Genomic DNA, 8,442 nt, shown 5'->3' on the forward strand with positions numbered 1-8,442 from the left:
CCTGGTGGAGTGCAGCGACCACGGAGCGAAGTGATTCCATCCTGAACCTTTCCACTTTTACAAAGTTGTTGAGGGCCTTCAAGTCCAGGATTGGACGTACCCCTTCCTTTTTGGGGACTACAAACAGATTGGAGTAGAAACCCAGAAAACCTTTCCAGCGTTGGTACAGGTACTATCACCCCGCACAGTAGCAGGTCCTGTACTGCCCAGAACAGGGCTTCCCAACGAGCCAGAAGTAGGTTGGAGGGAAAAAATCTGTTTGATGGACAAGAAAGAAAATCTTTTATGTATCCCGATGAAACCAGTTCGCAGACCCATTGGTCAGACAGTAGGGAGGTCCAGTGAGCTGAAAACTACCAAAGGTGACCCCCCCACTCGAAACCAGGTACGCTTTTGTCCTTCAGCAGGCGCCTTGTCGGAATGGGAACGCTTACCTGCCGACCCGGGCATACGAAAAAGCAGTTTCTAAGCTGAAATGGAGGAGGGCCCTTGCCTACTGTGTGACTCCTTACCCTTCCTGGACTGTGGGAGCAACATGCTCTTCTCACCGGTAACATTTTTAATAATGTCAACCAGCAAAACTCCAAAAAGCCTCTCACCTTGGAAGGGCAAATCCGCCAGTGCTTTTTTTTTTTTTTTTAGATGCCTGGTCCCCAGACCAGCATTTCAGCCAAATCAGGCGCCCTAGCACCACTGCTGATACTGATGCTCTAGAGAGCAGGGGGAGCGTATCCAGGACTGCATCACAGACATACTTAAGGCCGTACACCAACTGGTCTGCCAGCTCTACGCAGACCAGAGGAGGCTGTTGCTTCTCCAATTCATGGTGCAACAACTTTGCCCATTCAGTAAGCATCTGCGACACCAAGGTCGTGGCCAACACAGGTCGTAATGCTGACCCTACTACCGTAAACATGGACCGGACCACTGCCTTGGTCGTCTTTGAGGGCAGGAGTCCCTTCTACCGGAATCATGGTTACTTTATTTAACATAGATACTGGGGGGTCAACAACCGGAGGCGATGTCCATTTTTTCAGGAGGTTCTCCTCAAAGAGGTAATGCACTGCCATTCTTCTTGGGACTGAAAAGGCCGCTACGGACTTCCTCATTCTTTGTAGATGAGCTTATCAAAATAAGTCAAATATGGAAACACCATAAGCATGCGGGCCGGTTTGTGGCACCCAAAAGGGACCGCCACCTCAGCAGCATCCTGTATCTTTCAGGGTATCCCGAACCGCAGTGGAAAGTGCTCCTATTAGCGCTTTTTCCTGTGCTAAACCGGACACAGAGTCAGAGTCAGAGTCATTCTCACTGTCCGAATGGTCCTGGTCTGCATCCTCCGACACATCAAAACAGGGGCCACCAGTCACAGCGGGACCCGAGTCTGAATCAGAGCTCTCCCCAGAAGACAGGGGCAGGGGGCTTTTTTACCCCCCCCCTGCCCCCGCATGCCGCCTCCACCCTGGCAACAAAGGTCTCCAGGACTGCTGACCAAGCGTCAATAGGCACCGCATATTTTGCAGGTGAGCCAGTTGCAATAGCAGGGATGTCTGGGGAAGAAGTGCCAGCTTCTGATGTCATGCCGACCCTCACTCGCCTGCCACAACTTAGGGACCTAAGGCAAGGTACACAAATCCCACCCTCCTAGCTGCTCACAGACTGAGGGGCCCCTCCGCAGGACTTATCATCCTGACCAAGTGCTGTGCTGCCACTGACCGCTCTGCCCCGTTTCAGTCACAGAGTGCTCAGAGTGAAAACCGCTCTGTTCTAAGGCACATAGACCCAGCACTAGAGGTAAAAACGCACTGAGGCTACAAGAAAGGGACCGCTGGCAGTCCTTAGTACAAAAATCACCAAGAAAATGGCTGCCGAACCTTCTAGAAAATGGCCAACAACCATACACTGCATAAGACTACAGGAAAATGGCCGCGGCCTCAGCAAAATGGCAGCAGCCTTTCCTGAGGTAAATTTACTCAGGCACCTCACAGCACAGGAAAAAGGAGCAGAAAAGCAAAAAACAGACCCCAACAGCCAGCGCAGCCCTGCCAAAGCTCCGAGCCCCCCCGCGGACTCCTGGCCTAGGTACATACACCACACCTCATGCCCAGTCACACAGCGGCCCCAGCAGGGGGAGGAGGGAATGAGGGCTAGTGAGAGAGGAAAGGGAGAGTGAGAGACCCATAGTCGACCACCCAGGGAATACTCAGCTGCTCTATCCTGCCGAGGCTGGGAGAGCCGTACTTAACCTTCCTGTCGGGATTGCTGGACGCATTCCACCACAGACCCATCACCCGAGCAGTACGGGGTGGCACCTGGCCACGGCACACTGTGACACGGACAGCAGTAGCCCGGTCATATGTGCGCCCTGGAGCATATAGCTTACCGGCCGCCTCTGGAGCAGAAGGGGAATGTCGTGGCCAACCCAGCGCGTAGCTAGGGTCTACTCACGCTCGATGGCCAAGCTGGGTAGACTACAATGATCTATATTATCCAGCCTGTCACCTAGCCGGTTGTTGATAGTAGATCACAGGAACGAAAATTGTAGAAAAAAAAAAATGAAAAAAATCCCAGGACCAATGGTCTCCTCAGAGCCAGGTCCTTCCCCTACACTAGGCAAAAAGCAGTGCTGTGCAGTCTTGCTGTTTTTACATGTGTTACATGTTCTGCCTAGTCCTCTACTGAAGTGGCATGATAACTCTAAGGTCAAGAATTAAAGGAGCTGTGTCCATCAATGAATGAAAGAGGAAGAAAAGTTTACCCCTCCCTGTGTCATTATACAAAGAACGGGGGGGTTGTCCCCTGAGTGTATATCTCTTTGTACCTGTGTTTGAATAAAAAGTCTTGTGTTTCTTCACCCTACACTGCTGTCTCAACAGGTGACTGGGTGGGTGGGACATTGGTGGCAGCAGTGGGATTGTGCTTCTTGAGTAAACACGTCCAAACCACCTTCCAGGATCCAAGGTCGGGATAGCAGACTTCGGATGTCCCAACAGGGATATGGACCTGGCATCACAGTTGCAAGGGCTGCTTCAGAGCACCCTTTTAGCAATTCCCAGGACGATGACTGCAGCCAGGCTACTTACTCGAATAAGGGTCCGGTATGGATTTTGTTTTTTGTTTTTTGTTTTTTTTTAGTAATTTTGCCATGGAGCTCCCCTGAAAATCCATACCAGACCCAAAGAGCTTGGTATGTACTGGGGGGTGGGGGGGAACCCACCAGAGGCTCTCTAATTAGGCAAATAAGGTGCCTAAGGCCTCACACTCACAGGGGCCACGCAACCGCCTAATTGAAGAGCCACCTCTGCTGACAACAAGGCTGCTTCGGCATTAAGTTCCGGCCAGCAGCAGTTTAACATTGCCTGTGAGCTCCATGGCCAGGCAGTGGAGAGAGGGGATGGAGCGTGGCTGTGTCTTGGGGAGGAGGCAGGGCCAGCACTGTTATCCGGGGAGGAGAAGGAGAGGAGATTCCAGCAGCCAGAGCAAAATATCACAATTCCCGCTGCTTCGGAGATACAGATCACGCCCACCCCCCACCACTGGAGTGCATAGCAGAGCTGCCCTCCCACACCCGGAGGAGGCATTTGGCATGCAGTGGCAAGGAGGGGGGAAGGGGAGGGTCCCTCAGAGGAGGCCTCACAAGCGCTGCATGGAGCCTATGGAAGGAGAGGTAGGAAAGAAGAGGTGTCTGGACAGCCACTTTCTGGTGCTGTCAATCAGTGCGGGGGGGGGGGGGAACCGGGGCTCCAGCTGCAGTGAGAGACACAGCTACCATGTTACAACTCTTTTCTGCAGCCAGATACCACCAGCATGAGAGAGCCAGCCCCCCACCCTCCTCCCTGCCCTTACCCACTGCGGGGGGGGGGGGTCCCAGTCCAGTGCTGATCCTCAGCCATGGTAGGCAAGGTGCTCCGCATCCTGAGCTGGCACTGCCTGCTGATTCACCTCTCTGCTGCTATCTCCTTCACTGACACCAGCACCTAGGTAGAGAACACTGACATCAGCACCAAGTAAGAGAGCGCTGACACCAGCACTTTAAAGCTCTTAAAAAATGAACTGTATAAATTACATATATTATCGCTTGAAATATTTTTCCCATTATAGGCGTGAGCCTCATGTCTAGGTCTTGCCCAAGGCCTCACAAGACCTAGAGCCACCTCTGGAACCCACACCAATATTTTCATTGGTTTTTCATCTGTATTGCCAGGAACCAGCAATACATTACAGCTGTAAGCAAGTTTAGATGACATTTTTTCCTTTAGAAATTTAATTTTTCTGTGGCACTGTTCTACACATCACACAGATGTGCCACTTTACAGGCAGACTAAGGGGATATCCCAGGCACGATATTTAAAGGAATATTTCATTTTTATTGTTTCACTTTAACCATCATTAAAATCAGTGCTCATGAAAAAACTTTTTTTTGCATTGATACATGTCCCCTGGGGCAGTACCTGGGTCCCCATAGACTTTTTATGGCAATAACTTGGATATAAGCCTTTAAAATTAGCCCTTTTATTTCATGCAAAGAAGGGAGATTGTCCCCTGAATGTATATCTCTTGTACCTGTGTTTTAATAAACAGTCTTAGGTTTCTTCACCCTACACTGCTGTCTTGACAAGTGACTGGGTGGGCTAAGGGACCTTGGATTGTGCTGGTACAGGGCAAATATACCAAATTAAATCAGATATAATAATGAAGCCAACATCAAACCTAAATGAAAAAAAAAAAAAAAAGTAAATGAGGTAATGGTGAAAAAACCATCACCTAAAAAAACTAAAGGCAGATACCACTAAAATTTGTTAAAAATAAAAGTGATATAACTTTTAAAGTGATATAACAAAAAATGACATATTAAATATAAAAATCTAAAACATATACACCAACAAAAAAAAAAACTGTTGCTCTCTTTCCTGGTGAAGGGTGACTGGTCTTGTCTTGCTCGCCTCCTGTAATTTTCTTCAGGCAGACTGTAGTGGTTGGGACCTGCTGGACCACACAGTACCACCCTTATAAAAGGGCCCAGGAGCATTTTTTTCTGAAAAGGGAGGTGTGGTACTGGTGTGGTCCACCTAGAATTCATGAATGATATAAACATTGCTTATACAGCAGTGGATAAATGCATTGATAATAGTGCTACATAATACTCTAGTGTATCTCAATGAAGTCAGTTTGAATTATCAAAATGCAAACGGACAGGATTAAATCATAAATGCATTACAGTGAATCCTGAGTAATATAAAGTGACAAATTGCAAAAGTGCTACAGTGCAAAAAAACGTACAATTTCAGCATTTATGCTTCTGTTAGACTGGTGCAGCAGGTCCATGCGAGTACCCTGCATTGGGGCTTTTTTGTTCAATAAACTTGTGGTTTTAAAAAAGATATCACACTATCTAGCCTTCTTTCATACTATATGTGTATGAGGAGAAAGCGCTATTGGGCCGCCCACGATCCCACAACAATAACAGAACCCAGAGGTTCACATGCGTGGTTTGACCGAACCTAAATTTGAGGTCACATGCTCAGAGGTGAGCAGCTATTACCTAAGGGGTGGAACACCAGAGTATGGACACTTCAACACGTTTGGATCACCTTAAAGTATCTATTTTATGTTTGATAAGGACTTTATGATACTTGTGTGTAGCTCCGGCTCCTGAAGAGCACGCGCTATGTTTTTGAAATTTAATGTTACACCCGAACTGCAGTTTGGTTTGGATATAATTTTTCCAAATTTTGACCTCAGCATCAGTCTGACTGGACTATAGGGTGTTCAGCCTGGCCACCGTCTCTTCTGGCAGGTATGGAACAACAGTCTGGTTGGGTGCTTTAAGGTTACTCTCTCTCTGAGTCCACCCAGTGGGAGCGTCACTCTTGCTGTGCTTTCTGGGAGAGGGTACTTAAGATGCAGATGTCATGTGGTTTGGGGTTCTGGCCCAGAAGGGTGTTCTGACTCAATGGTCCTGGTCCTTCTGACCAGCCCCCAGGAAGGCTATGACCTGGGGTGCGGATCCACCAAAACGATGTCTCCGGGCTGGCTAGCCGGAGGCAAGAAAACTAAAGAAAGGATTCCGAGGTGGTCTGGCGCCATCTCCGTTATGGAGAGGCCCAGCAACTTCATAGCTATCCAGGGGAGGACTCTTCAGAAGAAGGCCATGTACGGGTTGGCTTCTTAGCAAGAGCCTGGTGAGGCTGAGGGACCTACGTGAATCCAGTCTCGTGGGTATTGCCAAACCGGCTGAAAGATCCAGGTATCACACGAGTGTTCTACAAGTTCTAGTTTCCTACATGTTCTACAACAACGTCTGTGGCAGAGACTTACTTCTACATGTTCTATAACAACGTCTGTGGCAGAGAATTGTTCCCGATTTAAGCACCTTGTTGGCTGCTAGTCCTTGTGAGAGAGGGACTATCCAACTTGAGTGAACATCCAGCTGTGAATGGCTATTCTCTGGATTTAGTCAAAGTAAGAGAGTTCTTTATTATTGACTTTGACACTAAGAGTACCTGAACCTTTCCTCTTAACCCTCTGATCCTATACTAAAGAGACTGTTCATTAACTAAATTTTTTGCAAATAAAAATCCCTTTAAGCGGATCTGTTGTCAGTTTCTAAAGTTTCTGGGCCATCTATCGTGGGAACCCCTAGACATAAATCGAGGTGAAGAAGGTAACGGTAAGCCCAATCAAACCAGCTCCTTCGGGGGTTAGTGCTACATATGTTTCACTGACCCATGAGACATATAGTCAGTATCACATTTTTTGCACTATAGCACTTTACTTTCACAATTTGTCACTTTATATTACTCAGGATTCACTAGAATTAATTTTTGATTTAATCCTGTCAGTTTGCATTTTGATTATCTCAATGGCGTCAGTTTGAATTATGTGATTTTGCATTTGAGTAACTTATACACTAGAGTATTATATAGCACTATTGTCAATTTATTTATCCACTGCTGTATAAGTGTCAGGTAATCTGAGACCAGGTGACAGATGCACTTCGTAGGAATAGGAAGTGCACTGCTAAGATAGTGGACCCTAGACTGACTGCTGCGGATTCTACCCAGGGAGGTTCAGGAAGCAGGTCTACTGGATCATTAACACAGATCCCAGTTGGAGCTAGAGCATAGATTCCCCAGGGCACAGAGTCTAGGAGCCAGCAGGTGTTCACCAGAGCCCCTAGTGGTGAGGATGGACTGCACTGCAGTCCGGCTCAAGGTCACGGCCCCTAGGGTCTCACAGCTCACGCTCACGGTAGACTAAAGGAGAAGGAAACAGCAAGCTGGAACAACAAGGATAGTAAAGGGATAAGGCAGAGGTCAGGGCAACTAGCAGACAGGAATAACAGAGTACACGCCAAAGGTTCTGGGTCACATGCAAACAGGGATAGTCGGGGACATGCCAAAAGGTCAGGGTCACGAGTAGACAGGAATAGTCGAGAACATGCCAAGGTCAGTAACAGAGACAGAGCACATGGCAAGCAGGAAACAGGAAGCCAAACACACAGTGAATACACAATGGTTGATCAGCACCGCTGGCTTGCAGTGCACAGGTTAATATAGGGTTCCCTGATAGGGCATGGGGTGGAGCCATGCTTATAGGAGAGGTTTTAAAAACCACCAGGTGGAAGTGGCTGGCCTCTTAGTCTGAACACATGAGGAGAGGTAAGCAGACAGAGGAAAATTACTGCATAACCATGACAATAATCAGTGTTCATATCTGTAAGGGAATGTATAAACAGCTGTGACTCCATTTTGGATCCCCCTCCATTTAACATGGAGTGGAGGTGAATTTTTTGTATAGGTTTTGTCATAATCAGCTTAACTAGCAGTTTGCATAGAACTACACCCTATGAGCTACTGTGGTTAAATCCAATTCCTGGAGTAACATCCTGTGTCAAGTCATCAGCTAATTATTTTCATCTAGTCAGCAGTCTAACTCTTGATAAGAAAGTACTGAGTGCAAGTTTGTATAACCCTTATGCCGCGTACACACGATCGGACAATCCGGCGGACCTTCCAAATGAACAGACTTGCCCACACATGGAGTAAAGTCCGTTAATTTTGAACGTGACTTGAGGTACGATGGGACTAGCGAAAGAAGTCAATGTCGTCGCCTCCATTGGCAAGATTGACACCTTGCTAGCCCTGTTGCCTGGTATGGATTTAAAGGGGAACTCCTATGCCGAAAAAACAGCGTGGGGGCCCCCCCAAAGTCCATACCAGCACGTAACCCGACCGGTCAGGAAAGGGGGTGGGAATGAGCGAGCGCCCCCCCTCCTGAACCGTACCAGGCCTATGGCCCCACATCCCAAAGCACCTTGTCCCCATGTTGATGAGGACAAGGGCCTCTTCCCAACAACCCTGGCCGTTGGTTGTCGGGGTCTGTGAGCGGGGGGCTTATCGGAATTCGGGAGCCAACTTTAATAAGGGGGCCCCCAGATTC

Source organism: Lithobates pipiens, unplaced genomic scaffold (genome assembly GCF_037356315.1).
Source record: "Lithobates pipiens isolate NorthernLeopardFrog02 unplaced genomic scaffold, aLitPip1_a1.2 Scaffold_1, whole genome shotgun sequence".
In the NCBI taxonomy this organism is placed as follows: Eukaryota; Metazoa; Chordata; class Amphibia; order Anura; family Ranidae; genus Lithobates; species Lithobates pipiens.